This window comes from Lycorma delicatula, chromosome 1 (assembly GCF_047948215.1).
Source record: "Lycorma delicatula isolate Av1 chromosome 1, ASM4794821v1, whole genome shotgun sequence".
Classification (NCBI taxonomy): domain Eukaryota; kingdom Metazoa; phylum Arthropoda; class Insecta; order Hemiptera; family Fulgoridae; genus Lycorma; species Lycorma delicatula.
In genome coordinates, this window is record NC_134455.1 from 237,386,889 (window position 1) to 237,412,227 (window position 25,339).

A 25,339-nucleotide genomic window follows, 5' to 3' on the forward strand; every position below is an offset into this window, starting at 1 on the left:
TTGAATTAAGACAATAATACTAATACAGATTTATGAAAAATTATATTACTGAAAAACAAAATTTTTATTTTTAACGAGCTAACAACAAATTTACAAACTAAAACTAGTATCACCATTTTCAATTTAAAAATACTTTTAAAACAATAAACAAAACTAATACAATAATAATATTATTGTAAATAGTATATAATATTATTTTTTAGATTCAAGTAATCGAAATATATTTTTGTGGGTTGTGTTTATTGTTTTTGTGCTCTAGTTCAGGCAGTTTTGCTGCTCCTAAATTTTGTCACTGTAGGCAATTGCCTAAAACTTGCCTACCACCTAGGGCCGGCCCTACTAGTACTAATTTTTAATATTAAAAAACTCGAAAAATATAAAAATGTAGTTGGCATTTTTTGTCAATGTAGTTGGTAAATTTTTAATACTTACTTTGAAGTTAAGACAATACAAACAATGAAATAGTAGAATCATTGATTCTGATTAATGAACTCAGTAAAATGTCTGTAAATTTGATTCAAAATCTAATGAATTTTATTAAATATTGTTGACAAACAGAAAAATTGGAAGTGAATATTGTTAAGGATATGATTCATAAAGAAATAGGTCATAAGAAGCACCATTTTAGTGAAGACTGACTTGTAAGTAATTCATTTACAGGTAATTTACTTTTATTTATCAGTTACACTGTAAATTTGATTACTGCCTTTATTTTTATTTTTGTATTGGCAGTATAAGTGGTTGAATAAGTGAATGGAAGAGAGAAGTTATCAGCTGTAATGTATTAATTACAGTAATTATTTTACGTAATTCATCTTTGTGTTTTTCAGTTCAAAATTTTCATTTGTGTAAATTCCTATGATGGTCTTTAATAAATATTCAATTCTACGTTTCCTAGGGATTGCGTAAAAACTTGGTTTTTAACTATAAGTAAGAACAGAGTTTTATCTGTCATTTAAATATATTTTTAAATGTTATGGTTGGTTCAGTTTGAATGCTGTTTAAAAAGAAAATCATTTCTTTGGCTCTCAGTAAAGATATTATTTTTTTTTTTCTCTGATCTATATATATATTTATATATATGATATTTACCGACAATATTACAGAAAAATTTCCATTAAAACTATTAGAAAAAAGGACAGTACAGAATTCAAACCTATTACTTGTGTGAACATTTTTACTGAGGACTGAATATGCAGTGTTTTTTAAATTTGTGGTCTACATAAAACCGATCATTAGAAATTTCTTAAAATTCATTTAAATGAAAGATACTTTTCTTAAGTATATATTCTTAATATTATTTTTTTATTTAGTCTCTTAAAAAAGTTATAAAAAAAAAGAATTTGTACTACTGGGAAAACAGGAGGAAAATGGATAAGCTGAGAGATACATAGAAATTCATATTATTCTGTTTTTTTTTATTTCACCAAATAAATTGCAATTTATAATAATAATGCAGAAATGAAAGGTTTGGTTTAATGTAATATAAAACACAATGTTTAACATTTACATGTTTTAATATGTAAAACATATATGTATATATATATATAAAATATATAAAAATATATTTTATATATTAAAAAGTATAGTGTTTCAGTATTTTATATTCATATATATATATTATTGAATTGTGTATAAATACTGTATATCTTTGTAAAATTATTTTGTATTCATTATCTTATTTTATATAGATTCTATCAGTTAAAGTGGTACACTAAATGGTTCTGAAATTCCTTTATTACAAATTTTTTTGCTTTATTTATTTATTATTTTCATATGTCTGGGTCATTTTGGAACTTTATTTTTTGTCAACATGTTATGCCATTTAACATCACTTTTAAGTGATTCTGGATCAATTTCACGCTAATTTAACATTTTTTAACATTTTACAAATTCATCCCTCCTCTTATCCAAAAAAAAAACTGCCATCATTATAACTGGATGTCAATTAGTTGCATTCAAGAAATAATTAATTGTCTTTGCTTACTGATTTATCACCAAAATTATACATAGTACATTTCCTCACATTTATCCACGTCATATATCCACATTTACCCACATGTATATTAATTACTTACTCCCATTTACAACACATAATTTTTATCTTATTTCCCTATACACACACACACACACACACACACACACACACACACACACACATATATATATATATATATATTTGTAGGAACACACACAAACATATATATATATATATATATTAAAATTTCTTTTTTTGCTTATTTTGTTCTACATATGCAGATATTTTTGAGTAAAGTAAATAAGACTACTCAAAAAAAATGTTAGAACATCACATTGGAAATTGAACCCAAAACCTTTAATTTAGATGATAGTTCGCTAGTCGGCCGGTCAATTTTCGACTCGCATTCTTTTCTCTTCTACAATTTCGTAAATTTAATCTTTTATTTAGTTTATTTTTAAAGAAATTCCGATTAACTTTGTGTCCTCTTTTTGCTTATTTCCGTTATGTTAGTTTTCTTGTTTTTTAGGACATCAATATCTCATATTTTTAGACACGATCTCGAGGGGATCTTTAAATCTCGAATTTCAAAAACATGATATGCGAGTATAAATTTTGTACAACACCAAGATCGAATTCACTTCGCTGCCGCCTGACCAGAACCTTTCAGTTTCACTTCCCCAAGCCCTAGCTGCCGTATATTTCAACTCCCACACTCTAGGTTGGCCGACTGATACCTGAGCACCCAGATAATTTGTAACTTACCAAACTTTAATAGGGTATTGACTACATATATCGATATTACCACCAAACAGAAAGATCTACTCAAACAACCAATTCAACGCGTAACTGATATCATTTTCTTTTATTTTATAAAAAAATTTAGTTAATTATTTTTTATTTAATTTGAGGCGTATACGTATATATTTACTTATTTTTTGGGTTAAACTTCTCTAAATCATGCAATAATGTTTAAATTCCAAAGTAAGCGATGAATTTCTCAAAAAATTCAACGGGAAAGAGACGGCTCTTTTTTCTTCTTATCAATGAAACAGGAAGGATAAATTTTGCCTCACAGCCTAGTTTCTAATGTCATGTCATAACCAAAAAAATATTATATTCATACAGAATATCATTGTATTATATATACGAGGGATAACTCTAAAGTAAAGACCGCTGGGAAATTTCTCTCCTTAAGGTTGGCGAACCTGTGTTGTTCATGACCACCTAGTAATGTACACACTGTTTTATTATTTTAAGTTGTAGTATCTTTGATTACTCGTAAATTATTACGTTGTAAAATGAATAGTAAAATCGATGTTGTCACTGAATGTGAAATACGTTGAGTCATACGTTTTTTAAACCCTCAAAAGGTTAAGCCGGCTGAAATTCATAGGCAGTTGTTTGCTGTGTACGGTGATGTAATGAGCGAAAGAAAGTCCGAAAATGGTGTAAAGAGTTTAGAAATAACAGAATAAATGTGAGTTATGAAGAACGTTCGGGAAGGCCCTCGATAATCACCGAGGACTTGTTGAAACGCGTCGATGATGAAATCAGAAAAGATCGTCGTTCAGCGATTTCCGACCAAGACCTTCTTTTTCCTGATGTTTCAAGAGCTGTTATTGGTTGCATTGGTTTCATGATCATTTAAGCTTCAGAAAGGTTTGTGCACGTAGCACCTCTTAACGGTGTCGCACGTCTTAACGGAACGTCACAAAACATTCGAATGGGTCTGCTTTGGAATTTTTGATTCGCTACATAGAAAAAGTGATTAGTCCTTAATTCAATTATTACCGGCGATGAAACATGGATTTCGTATTACACGCCAGAGAGAAAACGGCAGTCATGTGAATGGCATCATGTACAATCACCAACAAAGGTGAAGCCGCAGCCACTTGGACACAAACTGATGGCCACAGTGTTTTGGGGCAGTTTGGCATACTTCTGACTGACTTCATGCCACGTGGAACGACTATAAATGCAGAAGCCTACTGCGAAACTCTACGTAAGTTAGGGCGCGCCATTCAAAATCGGCGACGTGGGCGGCTGACCGACGCCATCGTCCTGCTGCGCGATAATTCACGTTCACATGTTCCGGGTCCGACACGTGATTTACTGAGAACATTTGGATTGGAAATTTACGATCACCCATCATACAGTCCGGCCTTAGCTCCTTCTGAATACCATTTGTTTGGGAAATTTAAAGAATTTTTGAGCGGTAAGCAATTCGCGGGTGACTTTGAACTTAAAAATGCTATTAATCTTTGGCTAAACGGATTGGCGGCAGAAGAATACGACGAGGGTATATTGAAGCTGGTGTTTCGCTACGATAAATGTCTTCATTCATGTGGCGATTATATAGAGAACTAGTATAAGGTATGTAGTTTAAGAGAAATAAAAAATATTTGTAAGGTTTTCAAAACATTTTTTTTAGAATGAAACGGTCTTTACTTTAGAGATAACCTCTCGATATATAATATTAATAACAATTATAGTTACGTTGTTTAAATAACCGTTAAAAATAAAATTAATATTTTTATATTATGCAGTATGTTATTTACATACTGTGTACAGCAATACTGATTTATTAGCATCATAGTCTAGAGAATTACATGCAACATTATTTTATATGGTTACTGTTATTTACCACACAAACAAACATTACAAATAGATATATTACATTCTATATTATCGATTTAATACATAACTTGTGGCAAAATATATATATCTACTACATAATAGAGTGTTATTAGTACACGTTATTATTATATAAAAAGTGAATTTGTACGGGCACTAGTCACAATCAACCCAGATTAAATTCCCTCCTCCTACAAAACGCAATACCGGTTAAACAGAACCTACTCCACCCCATGTACCGAGATAAATAATATTCGACCTTGCACAATATTGCGGTTATGTATCGCGCAAGGGCATTCGTATAAACTGTTATAAACATTTTGATCTCGAGAAACTTTAGGTGTATTTGAAATGTCAGATTTCAAGCCGATTCGGAGGCCAGGGTTACCATTTGCTGTAAACCGGTTCAGTGACCGTTGCTGTTGCTAAGCGCTTGTGGTAGGAGCGAATTATGGAGACACACAGATCGCGAAAAGAAAGAAAATTAAACAAAAGAAATCGAAAGTCAAGGTGAACCAGGTACTTTACTTACACAGCAAAACGGTCCGCACAGGACAACGGGATTCGTTTGGGAAGAAAACTGAGTAATATGATCGAACCAATACAGGTGAAAGAGAGAGAGAGGATTCCAGTAATAAAAACAAAGGAAGAAAAGTTTCATAACATATCTTTTTCACCTATTACTTATGTGCTACGTAATACTATAATAAAACAAGGAATGCTGAGAAATATTATTTAATATATTAATATCTAACAACATTCTTCTTCTATTTTTAAGTTGAAAATAAAGTTGATTATTTTTATAACAATATGTGGCTTATAATCCCTAGAATTTATAAAGTGTATTTCTGATCAAAAAATTCGGTTTTCTGACTCAACATTTATCAATAATTATTTTAAGTATCCGAAACTCAGACATGCTATTTACTTTTTAACCCTTTCCGCTGTTATATTTTTCTATAAAATAATAAATTTCATTATCAGATTCGTACGTTTATCAGGTATTAGCAAAGACTGCTGTTATTACAGTCGCTGATAGAATGCTAATTAAATAATAGACCGATTACATTTTGTCGATACAATCTTCAGAGATTTGAATCGACTCATAGATTACAATAATTCAATAGTATTCTTAGAAAATTCTACTTTCACAATTACATAAAAAGATGTACATGTGATATATACGTTTATATGTTATATAGACCATATTTATTATATTTAATGATTTTTTTATTTTTTTAAAAACTCATGATAAAATATTTTTGGGTCTTTTCAAAAATTACATAAAAAGTAGTATAAACATGTTTGTTTTCAACAACTTCTTTACCAACACGATAGAACCTTCTGTACATTTTATGTCTATTCTGCTGTAAATTCATTTAGTAATATTTTTTATAAAATGACATCCCGGTCGCGGCTTCGCCCGCGCTCTATGATTACTTGCGTTTCCCGGTCAGGGAATATTTAATTCTTTAAGGATATATACGGTTCTTTGAGGGATTTCACTAGAATCCCTCTCTGCTTGTCATTTTTTTGGTATTCTGGTTTACTTATAGTTCCGGTAAATTGGAACCGATTGTAAATTAAATACTGCGTCAAAAAAAAAATCATCCTTCAGTGACCAGTATTTGAAACTTTTCAAATTTAAATGAAACACTTTAAAAAGTAAAAATTAGTTTAAAAAATTACCGTAGAAAAAGTTAAAGACAATACATTTTCAATTTCTTAAATTTCTTAAATTTTTTTTTTAATCTTCTTTAACTAAAAACGCACAACTATTTATTTTATAACGATTTCAAAAAGTTGAAAAAAATCTTTAAAGCATTAGTTTTTAGGTTATAGTAGGGTCAATTTCTCTTTTAAGTATTTTTTTTTTATTTCTTTCAAGTTTTCTTATTTTATATTTTTAATTAGATTATGGGAGTACCTACAAAAATGACGCTACACGAAAAAAATTCGTTCGCAAGAATCGCAAAGGCGAAAAAGTCCTGACAAAAAAAAAGGAATGCGAAGAAACGATGGAGAGACTGGTACGAATCATGGATAAAATTCTCCAGAATGCGTCAAATGTACTGTATTACTTTACATTAAATTTTCCTAATAATTTTCTTGCGAAAATACATTAAATATCAGGCTATATATTAATACGCTCTCAATTAAAAAGCAATAAACCTTAATTAAAAAAAATAAAATAAAAATATTTTACACCTGTTTTTTATTTTGATAAATAATACCTCAAAACAGACTCCTGTAAGCCTAATTACAGTTGAACCATTCATTGATCTTGTCCAGTCTTAGGTCGTTGTTTCTGAGATATTATTTCTAACGAATCCCACCAAAAACCTTATCCATGAGATTAAAATCCAGTTATAAGTAAATATACCTTGTATTAGATTAGAATAAGGGTCCTTATCCATAATGGCCGAAATTATAATTTTATCTAGCAGTGTATAAACGCTACTATGTGCCACTGTATCTATCTATTCTAAGTGTCACTTTTTGACTTTTAAATTAAATATTACTAAAATTTTATTTTATTGTTTAGATTAATAATAAATCAACTTAAGTAAACGATATATATAAATATTAAACTAAAAAAAAACCTGAAAAAGAAAACTAATAAAAAGGTGTAATCAAGTTGTTATAATTATACCCAACTTTAAAAATTAAAAAAAAAAAAAAAAAAATGGTTTGTTTTGTAGGAGTACATTTAATATAAATGCGTAAAATAAGCAATTTACGTACACATGAAAAATGATAATCGGAGTTAAAAGTATTTCTGGATTACAAATAGGCCTTATCTTTATGTAACTCGATTACCATATATATAAATGATCGGCTATTTAAAATTGATTGTTGTTTGAATGCGATGGTTGTATTTCCGTCTTAAGTATGGTAAATAAATACAATAATTTAATTTATGTACGACATATATGACGCATCATCTACTGTTTAGATATACATTTACTGCCTGAAAAACCAAACTGTCGGTTTAGGAGGAATGTACTTGTACGCTTGAATTTAATAACCGATCAAGTTTTATTTTAGTTTAAATCATGAATTATAGATTTTACATCAATTAACACTAATTGACGTCTTTACTGGCATCTTTTGATCTACCGCGGCACTTTACGCAACACAATATCTACTCATAAGTTAACTGCTCGCTTAATTAATATAATATGTAGCTAACACCTAATACAATACGTAGTTAAGGTATAAACTAGATTTATCTAACAGACACGTGTCTCTTACAAATAAAAATCAGCCGAACATTGCTCTATCACTACACTCGTAGAAGTACCATTCACTTTTTCCGCTTGACTAAAAATATTTTAACTATTAATTATAATACATTGCAGTGAAACGAACGTTTGTATATGAACAGGTAAATGTATAAAAGTCGACTTTTGAATGACTAAAAACTAAAATAAGAAGGATATTCTATAAATACGCATTCTGTGTTTAAAAGTGCTAAATGATTCATCGTCCAAGAATATATTCTCTGTAACTCAAAAACTACTGAATATATTTTTTTTACATTAATTATTTTTTTTTTAGTGATTTCTCCTTGACTAGCATTAACTAAATCATTATTTAATCTCCCTCATCATCAATTCCCATTTTCTGTTGCTCGTATATGTGAGGTTGGATATACTTATTCATGCACTTCTCCATAATCTTCCACATATATTTTTGTTTAATTTTGTGTAAAATTTTTAATTTATTTTTATATTTTTTCATTATATGAATAACTTAATTTTTTTATTTATTTTCGTTAGGCCTATACTTATTCTGTACACTATTAAGTTGATTTTGTGTACTGTAAAGTGAAAAAAGCGAATTTATTCTAAACAATTATGTTGAAATAAATAAACCTTACCTTTTTCAGTCTTATTTTCCCCCTTCTTAATTGTGTGTTAATGTTTTTCAGTAAAATTTTTCATATTTGGTGTGTTTAATTTCTATTAATTTTACTTTTGTTTATTCAATACTCTTTTATAGAGTATTGAATTTACATTCTTAAACATTCTAATACTGGGATATGTTCGTATTATTTATATTACACATTCATATTTTTACTACTATTGGATAAAGGTAAATATCATTTTTATTCTTTAATGTAAACTATAATCATCTTATTCATAATGAAAATTTGCAACTTGTGAATTCGTCCGTTGTTGGAATAGAAACAACAATTAAAATGTAGGGACCTAAAACGAAAGACTCTTGGATTCAATGATGGTGATCCTGTGGCAATTCATCCGTTGACACTTGTAGTCAGTTTTAGGAAAACTTTTACTGTCTAAAAGGTGTAAATTACATTGTCTAGTCTACCTTAAAAAGGTTTACTTTATAATGTTTAGTTGCTATCTATCCACTTTTAACAAGTGGTAGCTGCATTTTTCTTAGTTCTCTATTTATTAATAATATTATCGGAGACCAGTGAAGTATCTAACGAATCAGTCAGCCGATGCGATAAAAAAAGAACTTAGAGTTTGTGAAATGAACAGTGAGTATTATTAGAACAAACTCATTTTTAGGTATTAATTCATTTCTGTTGTGAAAAAAAAATTGTGAAAAAACGTTTAAATTTCAAAAAATTGTGCCCAATCATAAAACTTAAACAAATAACGTAATTAGGATGATTAGGGTAAATCTTTGCTCAAATAATTTCCTACCTTTATTCCTCAAAGAAATAATAATCCTTTTCTTTAGATACAAGTTATGACAAAACGCTTATTATATTCTCCAATGATATTCTTGAAATATAAATTTCGCTAAAAAAAAAATAAATAAAATTGAAGAAATATTGTACAAGAAATTCTTTCTATAACACAAAGTATAGGATACAAAATCGTGGCTCAAATGCGTTCAAGCGAGTTAAAAAATGTTGATCGTATTTAAATAACTGAAATGTGAAATAAAATCTTCAAACAGTTTTTTTAACCTTTTTAAAAATGTTTTGTGTGAATCATATTAGCCTAATATTTTTCTTTAAAAATGTATATATATTTTGATTTTCTCCACAAAAAATTTATTTTGAGTTTTTTAAAAAATTTATTGGGTTTAATAAGCTACAAAAATATGGTGTTAATGCTTTTCAGTTCATAAATATTTATTCGGGAACAAAATATTAATTAAACAATAATAAGATATACGTATACAGCCTTATTTCTTGCAAAGGAACAGAAAAAAATGGAATGTTACAGCATTTAGAAATTTATTCAAGCATGAAGGCTGGTTTCTATAATATTATCGGACAGAAATAAATTTCACAAGGATTTTAGAAAAAATTTGTTCCGTGCGATATCTGTGCTTTAATGAAAAAAATAAATAAATAATAATAATAAAAATACCCCTACATATTACGTATTATTTCATGCATATCTACCATTAATGGAAGTTACATTTGTGTTTACGTTGAGCATGTAGGTACAAAGATATACAACAGAAGTGAGATGATAAAAAGACAATTTCTTTTCTCATGTGAAATATGTAATATAAACAAAAAAGGGGGTGTTGTTTAATAAATTAAAACTTGAAATAAGATTCGGTAATAAAAACACTTTATCTATACTACAGTATACAACGCGTATACAGTGACTATACTACAGTTTACAACGTTGCTATATGAAATATTCACAAAACTCCTCTTGCAGGCATAATCAGTAATAGTAGAAATAACAAAACTCCGTTTAATTATAAAGATTATAATTAAATTTAAATTACAATTACAAAATTTGTATTCGCAATACAATTATAAAAAAAATTCATTTACATTTTTCCTAGCCAACGGAACACGTTAGGGTTAGAGAGCTGAAATGAATGGTAAAGGTGAATTTATTTATCGTTGATATATCACTTTATTAGTAAAAAAAAAACTGTTGCAATAAGCTTCTATTCCATTAGAAAGTCTTGTAGAAGTGAATCTCAGCCGCTTGGGATTTTTCTAAACTCTCAGCCGGTAAGTCCACCGTTTGTCTTCTAAAAAAAAAAAAAAAAAAAAAAAATTATCTTCTATAAAAGTAAAATCTGACAAATCTGTAAATTATTTTTATAAGTTAATACTAGAATACTAGAATTCCAGTAAATTGAATCGATCTGAAAATTTAATTATATCTATTAAAAAAAATATTAATAATTTTTCTTCAATGAAACAAAACATCATATTAATACATATAAGAATAGTTTGATTGTGAAAGGTACGAATTATTGATTTTTAAATTAGGCTAAGCAAATTATCTCCTAGATTTGGAACCAACTGCTTGAATTGTCATTAAGTAATGAAGTAAAACAACAAGTAACTGGAACAGGTACCGTAGATTGATTTAAAGTTTCTAATTGAAACTAAATGTAGCAGTATTATAATAGTATAAATGCGAGTATGTAATCTCAAGAGCGAGATTAAATCAACTTTACCATAAAGTAAAACACATTCCGTGTGAATTAAATTACTTATAGAAATACGGCAGAGAGTAACTCAGTTATTTTTATATGGTATTGTACTAGAAAACCTTTACGTGCCGAGTATAGCAAGTGAGGTTTAGTCCTGTGTAACTGAACTTAAGATGGTGTAGGCGGTGTGGCAATAACCGCTTACGGTTTTTTTTAATTTACTTCAGTATAATTCTAAGTTGTAGTTGTTGTGGCTCAAGCACAATTCAAAATGCTTTTTCTAGGTACAATGTTACTGGAAACGAATCGAGATATAAATATGTAAATGATGTAGGCGTGTAAAGAATGTTACGGCTCTGCTAAGATTTATTTAAACTTTTTGAATACTGGATCTCATGAACCGATATACGTGCGTTATTGAAATTATCAGGCAAGACGTTATTTATTAATCATAGGATAAAAATTCTTTACTAAAAGAAGTAATACAGAATTAAAAACATTTTTGACAAAATTTCTAACGATTATTATTTCGATTATTTTATCCTTTACTGATATAAGCAGATTGTATCATCGATACGAAGTTGGAAAAATATTTAAGAATGGACTGGTACCATTCGAACTGATTTGTGTAGTACTTTACATAAGATTTATTGATGTTTGATATTTATGTCACTTAGTATTGTATAACTGTAACGTGCGCTGCAAAAGATCACTCTTGGGTTCAGTATCTTTCAAAAGTCGATGAAAAATATAAAAACCAGTGGAATTTGCAATTATTTCTCCGTAAAGCCGAGAAAGTAAATTTTATCATCTTTATCTGATTATTTCTTGTTTCAAAAAGAAAAATTATTTTAGGAAACGACAAATTTAATGATCCGACGAACATTTACAGATAGAAATAAATATTTTTAATTTTGAGGTAGGTAAATTAGTCAAAATATTTAATACATTTTTTAACCGACTTTAATATAAAATTTTAAGATTTTTGAAGTTTTCAGATGGTTTTATGTGATACCACCAAATTTTAATTCACAATAGACATAGAATAATTTTTTTTATCGTTATTCTTAAATATTCTACGATCTACTTTTGTCCGTCCTAAATGTCTGTCCTAAATACGGCATGTTAAAAACGTTCTCATTATGAAATAAACGAATTTATAATGACTATTACGATTTTTATCACTTAGTGTTTAGTCAGTAATTTAAAAACTTAGTTATAAATTAATACAATCACTCTGACTAATCAATCAAATTTAAAAAAAAAATTTGCTGCTCTTTGAGAAGGAAATAATTCGTTTTATTTTTAATTTTTTAAAACTGCTAAACATTGTCAATTATTTAAGGAATAAGAGCGGTTGTAATAAAAAAAATCAGTTACTATAATACATTTTATTCTAAGAACTGGATTAAAACATGTAAACAAAAATGGATGAGGTTACTTGACTTTCTTTATTACTGTTATGGAAATTACATTAAGAATGTAATGATTGATGATTAATACTGAAATGAATGCCTTATCGATTAAATAAAACTGTATCGTACGTACAACAGCTACTGAAATTTTTAAATAGTAAGATATTGTTTGAACATGTGTTTTTAACCGACTTCAAAAAAAGAGGTTTTGTATTATTATGTATCTGTTTTGAACTGAAATAATAAATATATTAAATTTAAAATAATTTTGATAATTAAAGTATGTTTATGAGAAAATTAGTTCGAAAACATAAGTTTAAAAGTTATACATATTACCTTTCCAGACAGTATTACCTTACGTTTGTTAATATAGTTACTTAACATCAGATCCATCTGTGTTCGTTATTGTAGATAACAATGAGCTCGGTTTTTATTATAGGCATTTTGCTGCTATCCATTATTATTCTTACTGAGATCTACAATTCAACTAACTTCAGGAAAAAACTCTTCTCCGTTTTGATGATTTTTAAAGAAATCTCTTGATGAATCTATTAAAGATATCTATGATTTTAGCTAATAAGATGAAGCTTTTAAGATAGATTAATAAAATTCATTGCACTAATCTGTAGAACGTTTCTAATTTAGAAGCTACTGTCCAAAAATTAAATGGACAAAAAAAAAATAAAAAGATTTCTATACTGAATATCATTCACATAAATGTGTAGATGTTTGTTAAAAGAAATAATAACTAGTTATTTATTTTTTTTTCATTAAAATCTTGTTGCTTTTGGCTATTAAAAAATAATCTGTTATTGCATTTATTATTATAAGGAAACGTTGATAACACCTGTACCCAATTTGCGGATTATTAAAATTCGCGTATATTACTGACCTTGGCACAGAATTGTTGACGATTATTATTATTGCGCTTTTCGCTGAAGGTTAACAATAATAAGCACTTTGCGTTCGGCACAAGCCGGGTGATAATTATTTGTTTCGATTGTAGATATGATTGATACGTTTCGGTCATATAATGATTGCCGGTCGTTAGTACATTGTTTATCTCATCTCTTTGAAGTTAATCGTTAAACAAGAGGGACCGCAAACGGTGTAAAAGCTTCTTAAAGCCGATCTACATTTCACCAACTAATGTTAACGAACGCTTGTTTACATTGCTTACGGTTACATTTAATAGCATTTTCAAGGACAGCATTAAACTTGCCTTCGTTCATATTCGCGCTCCTATTCAATCGTCTCGTGTAGACGGGCTTTTGTTAAATTTAAATATCCTCAAAACAAAAATAGCCTTGAGGAACAATAACGAATTTTAATGACATAAAAAGTTAGGTTAACGTGAATTATTTCATTCCTGTCATTAGACTGAATGTCCTCACAAAATTTTTCTACTGATATTTATCCATTTTTTATAAAAACAAATCTAATGTAACGTATTTTAACTGAAGGATGTCGATTGAAAAAAAATCTATATAAAAGACTTTTTATTTGATTATTTTATTTTAAAGGATAAAAATGCAGGAAAATATTATTTTTCACAACCTTTTTTTGCTACTTCTGAGTTCTACAGCTTCAAAAAATAAGCCTGTGTACAGTTATAAAATATGAACTCTAATCTTTACCCCTGAAAGATTTCAGATCGTTTCTGTTATTAATCGGATAATTAACCTTTAAAAAAAAAATAATTTAAAAATTGTAAGGTCACTTTTAATATTTGGCAACTGTAAAAGAAGATTTTATACAAATTTTGGCATTATTCTTTTTTTCTAAAACCTCTAAAAAGTGACTTAATCTAAATAGAATTATACTGGCTCTGTCTTTAAAAAAAACATTATGCTCTATTATAAAATCAGTTCTGTAACAGTTATATCTACTTTTTGTATTGGAAATACTTCTATTCTAATGTTTGAAAAAGTCGGAGACGATTGAAGAAAATACTTACCGACACAAAATATAAATAATACAAAAATATATAACAGGCGTGTAGTTAATTATTTATAATATAAAGACAAATTTATCATATTATTATGTGAGTTTTGAAATTAAAAAATAAAACCCATTTCTGACTGAAATAGGAATTACGTGGAAAATAGTCTACAATTTATAAATGAAGATTCTTGGTCAAAAAACTCTTGAAATGGCAAAAGAAAAAAGACAAAGAGAAATAATTAATTATTAGGCATTTAATAAGGTGAAGATTAAACTTTTTATTCATTCATAGTGATAAAACTCAAGTAATATTGAAAAAAATACTCAAAATGAAGAAGTTTCTTTAGTTTGAAAGACAAATTTCAGTTATGGAATAAAATTCCGTTAATTATCAGAAAAATTAATAAAGTAAGACCATCTCTATTTTTCTCGTTATTATAAAGTGAATTAGAATTATTAGGATTTTATAAACCCAAAGATATATTGCCATTATTAAAAGTAATCATTAAAAAGAAGATACTGGTTGGTGCAAGACGTATTTAAAAAAAATAACACGATTTATTGTTATATTGCAATATTTATTTTACTCCATTATCTCTTACCTTTCTACTTCATGAAAATCCTAAGAGCACTTACTCTGTATTTAAGTATTCATCGAACTAAATAGAAGCTTTAAAATACTGCTAACGGTAAGTCGGCTGACAACTCCTTCTGGGATCTTATTCTGAGCGTCCTCTCTTTCTGTTCTTCGATAGACCGTTGGTAGATATCTGAGATTCATGGATCTAACAGAATGCGACGTACGAAACTCTTCTGGGTTTGATATATTTTATTCTTCTTCTCATTTTTATGAATATTCTTCCCCTCAAGTCAGTCACCATCAGTTAAAATTTGAATAAAGTGACCTCCAAAGTCAATTAAACTATTCCATCCAATAGAAATACCTCTACTAAATACTATCATTTTTATGTCGTCAGGAATTACAGTAACAGGAGCTCACCACAGAATCCATCAAATAAATTTTTATCATCAAACAAATCACCGATAATCACAATTGTAGTAGGAATCTACCACGCAATCCTACAAAAATGAGAATATTCACAATCATATTTCCATACTGTATATAAAAAAATTGATAATTAAAAACCGTCGGCCTATAATATCCATTTAGTGGATATAGAGACAGAGTACTGCAACGTTAAAATGTTTTTAAAAAATGTCTATTAATAATTTTTTATTATTACTTTGAATTATTTCTTGTGTGGAATGAAATGAAGACAGCGATTTTCACATTATAATTTACTATACTTTTTTAACTAGTTTAATAACCCTGGTAACTACGATTAAAATATGTCAAACAAGTCATTTGCCGAGCTATTTTCTCTATCTTAAAAATAGTTCTTTTTGTAAACACATCGATTACCGATAGCTTAATGCAAAACATTTGGACATACAGGGAAAATAGCAGAACTATTTTTTTATTAACCATCAACAACCTTCATCACAATGCTTTCATACATAAATTTTTATTTAATATTATAATTTTAACTATTTTAATATTATTAAAAAATTAAAATAAATGATAAAAGTAAATTAAATTTAAAAACTAATATAAGAGGAGAGGACAAAAGTAGAATGAAAAGTTTTTGTAAAGAAAACTCCTAATATATAATAAAATAAATTATTTATGACTTCTGATTGCAGACATGGAAATAAGTGTGATGACATGAATTACCTTCATGACGTACGATCGACTACCACGTGAAATGTAGGCGATCCAAAAGCCAGAAGGTGGTACCCACCAGTAGTCGATCCTTTGCGAGAGGAAAGAACGTTGTTTAAAATAATACTCGTTAAACCTACTACAGAGAGGTTTGTGATATTGTAGTAAACTTAGTACACAATAAAAGATTGTTATCTCAATTTATGGAGTAACGAGTATTACATTGACTAATAACCGTCAAAATACTCCTATAATCCATTATAAAGATAAATTTCTATAAATAACAAAATAATGTTAATTCTATCGTTTTAATAGAATCTATTAGTTTAATTGTAATCGCCAGAGCACTACGCTACCATGCAGGGTATTTATAAGAACGAGAAATATCAATATTCTTTGTGAAAAATCTAGAATTCAAGATCTTTAAAAATGAGAAAACAAAATTGCGATAATAATTTTATTTTAATGAAAATTACAATGACGAATCTTCTTTTTCGTAACGATTCTCAGTAATATTTGTGGAAAAAAAATAAAAACAATGAATAACTTCTTTTTTCCCCTGCCTCCCGGAACCAGACCCCCCAATTAAGTATGAACACGGTTCCGGGAGGTGCCTTTAACTCTAGTCCTCAGACGAGGGAAACGCTAGGCCTGACTATGCCGTTCCCGGCCTTCATCATCCAGCAACAGGGACTCGGACCTTTGTGCTTCGCCTCTAACGGGGACACCCTTGCCGGGACTCAGGGGCACGAGAGTCCCCGAACTTCATCACCACCATCCACCTCTGCAAGCACGGGCGAATGGCAGCTCCGTTCGGAGTTGTCCCTCACCCCCTCGCTTCCCGATATTTCATTTTCAGTATTTCCGATACAAACCCCGTCACAGTGTCGAAGTCCAACGAACTGTGTAACATCTTTCCAACGATGGTCTCCACCTCAAGATGCCCAGTTACGGCAGTACAGTCGCGGCGTTCCTCGTCCCACCGCGGGCGCTGGAATATGTTCCGGCGTATCTAACTCCCGACAGTAGGAGTAGAAGGGGTCTTTAGCTCTTCTTCGTCCACACAGGTATGAACGAAAGACCCCCCCATAGCCGGTCAGGAATTGTGTCAGCCAGAATCCCGATTTGCCAAACTTCCTCCCGGCCCACGGCTCAATGTGCGCGATCAAACGATGCGTCCCGCTCCCTTTCGTGGACGCATCACCACCTGGCTTACCAATCCCTGTAGACAGTTGCGTTGGCATCGTTCTTAGACACACCCTGATAAACTTGCACACGAGCCGCTACCAGCTGCTGAAGTGGCGGCATCCCAGTCACAACCAGCACCGCCTCAGTCGAGGCAGAGATGTATGCCGACGCCACCTTAAAAGCCATACTGCGCTGTACTCCCTCCAACAGTTTTCTGTTACGCCCTACCGTCATGGTTCTCTTCCATACTGGGGCGTCATAAAGAAGAATCGAAGTTGCCACATGCGCGTACAGGCTCCTCTTCGACTTACAGGGCCCTCCAACGTTCGATAGTAACTTAACCAAGTTTGCCCAGTCTTTTTCATTCGCCGCCTGGATGTGACGAGTGAATGACCGCCTATGGTCCAACCATACTCCAAGATACTTGGCGGCCTCCCGTGAATCGGCCATCGCTCCCTCCATCGAAATCGGGAAAGACACCAGTCGCCGCCTTCCCGCCTTTGGGACAAACAGAGATTTATCGCAGGGCAGATGGAGTCCCACCCCAGCCATCCACTCACCGACCATCGCTATAGCGGTATTCGCGGCACGTGTCACCTTCTCTTTGGTCTTTGCCACCACCACCAACACCACCTGGCCCAAATCATCAGCGTTGGCGATAGGGGTGGCACTCCGCAGGTATCGCAACCACAGGACTTCATCGTACACGAATTTCATAGGTGGGGACTCAAAACGGAGCCCTGGGGCACTCCAAGTGGACCGGTACCAGAGATCAATGTCACAAAGCTTGTATACCAGCTTTTATCCTTAAAATAGTCTTCCAACGTCCTCTTAAGATAGCCGCTCACGCCTCACCCCCTCAGCTCCCGGAAGATGGAGTGCCAGCTGAGGGAGTTAAAGGCATTTCGGAAGTCGAGGAGTATCACCACCGGAATCCTGCGTGTCGTCCGTGCCCGCCGCTGATGCATCCACAATCTTCATCACCGCGTCAACTGCATCGACCCGTCACCGCCCGTCGATCGTTAGCCATATTGACTCATGTGCAGCCCTCCGTTCACTATAATTTTCTCACGGAGCCTGTCATCGAGCATCCTCTTGAAAAGCTGCGTGGAATAATTTCATTGGCTTACAAATGAATTACGTTAAAAATTGCAAAAAAAGTACTATTTAATTAGAGTAAAAATATTTTCAACATGTTTTAAAATGTCTTTGTTGCTATGGGATTTCCCACAGGAGCTGTTAAAATCAGTTACTTTTTATGGCTATATCACCGAATAAATGCCAAGGGTTGTGATTAATATTAGTAATAATTATGATATCGAGATTATTGTTACTTGTTTGTTCTTAAAATTTTAGCACATCGACTTCGGATAAAGTTCGAGAAATTGAATAACATGGCAATGCCTTGTGGTAGGCCAGATTGGATGAGACAGATGGTGGGCGTTATACGCATGATCTCTCTCCAAATGTTGTTGGTTTGCCTCTTGGGTACACCCTAATAAATATGTTAAGCAATTTCTTTCCGGCCATGGTGCTTTTAGGAACAGACTACAGAACTTCGGCCTGGTAGATTCTGGGGTTGTCCTCAGAGTGGACAATTGGACGACACCTACCATGTTCTTTATGAGTGCTCGAAGTACGAGTTAATGCGTATGGAGACCATCTGTCGACTTGATCTTATCGGTTCGACGTTGGATCTCCTTGTAAACTGGCGGAGCCGGGCCGAATGGGCAATAGTGGAGAGTTTTATAGTGCACTTAGCAAAGGAAAGGATTGCTGAGGGATTCTAGAGCGCTGCTTGGATTTCTCTTTTATTCTACTTTTTGTTGATGTTTTGTTTTATAAATTATGTTTTTGTTGTTGTTCTTGTCCTTTGTTTTGTTTTGTTTCAATGTTACTGTGTTGTTATTGTTCCGTGTAATATTTTTATGTTTCGTGTTGTGTTTTGAACTCGTTTATACCTTTTATGGGTAAGTAGTTCAATTCCTTTGTTTAGTTAGGTATTTTCAGTCTTGCTGAAAGACTCTGTGAGATGTGTTTTGTTTTGAGTTCATTAAGTAGTAGTACACCGATGGGAACGTCACTCGTGCATTCGCATCGGTGGCATCCTGGCCAAGGCAGCCTGAAATATATCAAAAGTCGAGGTTACGAAGATGACCTCCGGTAAAGCCCATAAGGGCTCGGAATTGAGGTGGTGGTGGAGGGTAACTTCCCTTACGGGTTCAGGATGCTTAACATTTAAAAAGATATTGTGAGTAATAGATAGCAATTAATACAAATACGATTAAAAAATAAATTAGTACACTACGATGCTCCTGGTACGAGGAAGGAAAAGAACATATAAAAACTTGAGAAGATGAATGAAGGTTATGTTCAAAACGTAGCATATAGTCCACGCATAGTATAATCTGTGTAAAAGAAAAACACATTTCCTACTGCAGATATTTTTCCCTCTGTTGCGTCATTTTCTCAGGCTGTGACCTCTAGTCCCACCTGCACGGCTTTGTCTAAGGATAGTTCTCATATTTACACTATACATAAAAAATTTCTGCACGCATTTTTCCTACAATATGAAATAAAAATGTTTATCTTTCTGAAAGGTTCCCGATTTTTTCTGCCTTTCAAGAATATTTTAACCTCACAGTGACTCCGGCTGACGCTTTCGTAGATATCTTGTGTCCTATGAATAGGGTGAAAAGTATAATGTTAGAAATAAAATTTATTTATTTTTCAAGTAATAACAGGTTCACTCCTAGTCACAATCGGTCAAATTTTTTAAATTAATAAGATGAATATTTTATCGTGTGAACAGTTCTGTACCTTCCAGATGTAAGGGACGAAGTTACCGCTCAGTTACGGAGATCGACAGAGTGGTAATATTTAGCACCAATTTGTATTAAGACTTACTAAATCTTACTCGTATTTCAATACAAGGTAGACAAATCATTTGCAAACAATACGAGAAAGAATTCCTTTCTCGTGTCTTATATTTACAGATAATGTAATCACGATTACAAATGCTCTGAAATAGAATTTCCGGAAAGAAATGTGTTTACAAGAGTAAATAAAAATTTGATAAAAAACAATGTTTGATACGAGTGCATTTTCGAACTTTGCAATTACCGCAATATTTCAGATTTATACTTTTGTTGCTTACTGTAAAAAAGATCAGAAAATATTGAAAAACACAATTAATGATATGTTTAGGAAAATTTCAATTGACATACAAGTCGTGTTTATTTTTAGAACTATAACTTAAATTAAAAACTATAAATCGAATAAAAATTTACGTGAAATGTGGAATTGTTTATCTCCGATACCGTCTCCAATTAATTATGCATTATTATTTGGTAATTTTTCACAAAAACTTGTTTGAAAAGTTATTTTACCGCCTACCTTTTCGCCGAACATGTTTTTCTAATGCACTAGTTAAATCCGTATTTCATTACTCATAAAAAATGTGGACTAATCATAAGAAATCTCAGAATTAAAATTCTGATTATTTCCAGTTAGAAAACATTATTATAACTGACCATTTGTCTGTTGTAAGCTAGTATAAAAGTAACTAAGCAAAAAAGAAGCTTTTCCACCCGTTGTTGGACGTGAATTTTTGCCAGAAAATTTCATATGGAACTGTTCGAAGTGTTACTGAAATTAAACCTTTTACCGAATATGCATCAAGCTAGTTAGTTATGAAAAATCAGTACTTATTCATCCATCGGTTGATACATTTTAAATAATTTTTTTTTTTTTTATTGTTTCATAAATGAATTTAAGTATAAATAACGTTTCATGAATACATTAAATCTGCTGGCATATTATTACGAATCATGTTTAGAATCAGAAGTCTAAAAGTAGTAATTAAGAATGTTAAAAAATTTCTTTAAAGTAATCTATTTCGGTTTATAATTTAACGATTTTTAAGATACCGATTTCCTTGGCGGAGTGGTATGATCTTCGTCTTTCATCCAGATGGTTCCGGTCTGACATTTTCCACCCGTTTTAAACGTCACCATCATACCCTTAATTAATTAAAGGAAGGGTTTGTGTAGTAGGAATTCGGAGATAAATGTTCTTTCTAATGCATTTTATAAACCTTTATGCAAAGTATGAGTTAAAATAATCGATGTCACGGATCCTATGATCAGGGAACTGAACAGATCTTTTGTATTCCTAAAAACTTTTGAAATGTAGTCAGAGTACTTTATTTAATTTCATCGATTAGATCTGAGATTACATTCGCTTTAATTTTTTTGACATCAAATAGCAACTGATTAAACACTTCTAGCATTTATAATTTATTGAAAACTTTTTATGACCTTGATCGGTAGTGGAACAAGTATATGAAGCTACACGTTTTTAATTAAGTCTATTTTATTTACGAATATTATAGATTTTTTACATTACATAATTTTTCTTTAATCTTAAATGATAATTAATTATGCATGTAAAACTTTAAATCGCTGTAAAACGAGATTCAAAAATAGGACGTTAAAGAAAAACTTTGCTGTGTTTACAATAAAAGCGTCTGGCCAGTGGGGTACATTAGGCCCAGCACCATTTCAAACGATCTGCCGTTATATACATCAAATTTAAAAAGTAGGTGAAAATGTATCATACGTACGTATACATGTCATATACGTCGTTGTATAAATCGGTAACAAAAAAAGACATTATGAGTTAAACACTGCACAGTATATCGGAGATGCTACATTAATCAGATCATAGTTAAAAATATTGTTGTTTACAATTCATTAATTTAGTAGATAGTAAAAGCCAGTACTTAAGTTTAACGATGACGATTTTATGAGCATTTTTAGCTGATATAACTATTCATTTGAATCGACTAAATTTAAGATTCGATGGAAGAGTTCATCTGAAAATTTCCACGTTCAATCAAATTAAATTATTCAACGCCCTATGTTTTAGTATAGAGTGCGAGTTAAAAAAAGATAATTATTTTTAGTTCCCTAATTTTGTGAAATATAATGGAAGCAGTGTTCAGCAGAACGCCAAGATTATAACAAAAAAATTATTTGCTCGATAATTGATTTTCAGTTTTTTATAAGTAGTAAATTTCATATTACGGTATTCTTAATTTTGTGTTAGTATAGAAAATATTTCAGAATAATTTCAAGCAGAATTTACCGTCTAAAAAAGTTCAATAGATTTAAAAGATAAATTAACCGATTTCAGTGTAAAGACAAAAAGTTACTTTTCCCGTTAGAAATATTCAAACATATTTTATCACTGTGTACAACTTCAATTTTCGGTAGTGCCATAAATGCAAACGTCCGTTCTCAAAAATTAAACTAATTGAATTCGTCCAAGTCAAGCGTTTTTGATAATTATTTAGGTACTCGACGACAATAAACTAAATTTATTACTAAACTGAAAGTATGAATTTAACAAACGGTTAAATATTTTGAAGAAATCACCAGTCTATATAATGTTCTATTCTCATTTTTATGCTCATAAACAATTTTAGTCGCTTTCTGGGGAATTAAACTGACGAATAATAAGATTACCTGAAAAACCTTTTCTTTGGAAAATAAAAGATCGTGAAAGATTGAAATAAAAGATTTAAAAGCGGTAGAAATACAAAATTTCATGTTTCTACTGTAACAGATTAGTTGTGCATTTGATTAAGATAAATTCACATATTGTCAATAGTTTTATTTCAAAGATTGACAGAAGTTACTTTATTTGCGATCTATTCTTCTATTAAAAACAGGAAACTTGATATAGGAAGTGTGGATTAATAGTAAAATAAAACTGAATTTCACCGGTGATAATTAGTTCCACTTAAATAATTAACGGATCAACAGAAATTATTTGATGTAGGATCAGTAAATCACATAGAAGAAGATGAAATTAACTGAAATGGCGAAAGTGAATACTTCTCTATAAATTAATCAAAAATTGAAGACGAAAGTACTACTTCTTCATAAGAACTTCTATGCATATATATATACATAAAAGAGCACTTATACCGGAATTCACACACACACATATATATATATACATGTATAGATAGTGAACTGGTACAAGAAGAAGCGTTTCAATACGGCTTAAAATTGAAAAAAAGTATATTTGTTAAAATGTAAAACTTTGTGATAAAATTCGCATTAAATAAATAAAAAAAATACTGTACAAGAATTTATTGCATCTTCAAATTATTGTTTTAAGAAGAAAAATCATTAGATAAAAATCCTTCGGTGAGAACTATGATTTAGAACCTTTCCTAAAAGTTTATCGAGCAATTTGAATTTATCAGACTTCTTCATAAGCAGATCGGTCTTTATTTGTTTTGCACAGACTGCAAACAGTGTTTCTTTATTTTCCATAAATTCTATTCTGCAAATGTTGACGAATATTTACGCTGATAACCCAATTTTTATATAGAAATAAAAAAAAAAACCGCTAAAGAAATATAACTAATAAAAAAATAATAATTACTGTAACTAAAAAATAAAATAATTTACAAAAAATAAAAATAAAAAACGACTTCAACAAATAATAGTTCTAAAAAGTTACAAATAAGGCAACAGAAATTAAACATAGTTCCGTAAATCTAGTACCTCAACCGTCCTCTAAGTGGCTAAACGGGATTCCCACATTTAAAATGGGATCTCAAAAGAATATAAGAGAGCGTCTCACGACCATACCTCATCTGGAGTTCGCTAAGGCATGTATTCTTGGTGATAATATATGTACCTAGCATCTATAAAATTTTCTTATATTTTTGTATGTCGCATTTTGTTATTGTATTATATTTTTGCAGATCTCATTTTATTATAGTAAAACTTTTATTACCAATGATTTTTTTTTCTTTGTTTAACTTGTGTTGGCTGGCCACCGACTTCAAAAATTATTATTTGTTGAAAATACTTTTATTTTAGTTAATAAATAAGAATATAATTATTTGTAACTTTTCAGTACTATTATTTGTTTAAGTTGGTTTTTGTCTTTTATAAATTATTCTATTTCATGATTTTTTACGGTATCTAGAACCTACATGTATAATATATTATATTATAACTGTAATATATTATATTTAATATAATTATATTATTATGTAGTAATTAAAATACGGGTAGGCCTACTTAAACGTGCAGCTCAAATAAGACAGCGACATTTAAATAAAAGTTGCCAAGAAAGAAACGATCCTTTAAGGAAAAATAGAGAAAGAAGTTCCTGAATATTTCCGCAGATATCTCAACAAGGAGAATGTAGATTCTCACAATTTAAAAGTACAACAGTCGATTCTTACGGAATGAAAGTCTGGGGAGTCATGCTCATCGTGTCGGTTTAATATACACGCGTTTGTCAAACAAAATGCAAGAGCAACGTTCTCACCGCTACGACTTGATGTACTAAGAACAAGAGTAACCAGAAGCTGTACATATAAAATTTGACGAGATTATCGGTCTTAGAATGAAAAATGTTGACGGTTGCGTAGCCATTTCATCAGCTTGTGCAACATTTTAAGCGACAAAGGGATACGGAGATGTCTAGCGCAAAATGCTTCCTATAATATTAAGCTGGGTTGTAACAATTCACCGAGTGCAGGGCACAACTCTTGACAGGACAGTGATAGACCTCAGCAAGAAACATTTTGCCAAGGGGCAGATTTATGTTGCTCTTAGTCGAGTTAAAACTTTAGAGGGCCTTGTCTGATTTAGACCCAAATAAGTTATTAAATAAACCACATGATGAGAAAGCTGTGAAAAAAATGAGGTTGTGTACCTATCCAATTTTTTTTTGTCTTCAGTCATTTGACTGGTTTGATGCAGCTCTCCAAGATTCCCTATCTAGTGCTAGTCGTTTCATTTCAGTATACCCTCTACATCCTACATCCCTAACAATTTGTTTTATATATTTAAACGTGGCCTGCATACACAATTTTTTCCTTCTACCTGTCCTTCCAATATTAAAGCGACTATTCCAGGATGCCTTAGTATGTGGCCTATAAGTCTGTCTCTTCTTTAACTATATTTTTCCAAATGCTTCTTTCTTCATCTATTTGCCGCAATACTTCTTCATTTGTCACTT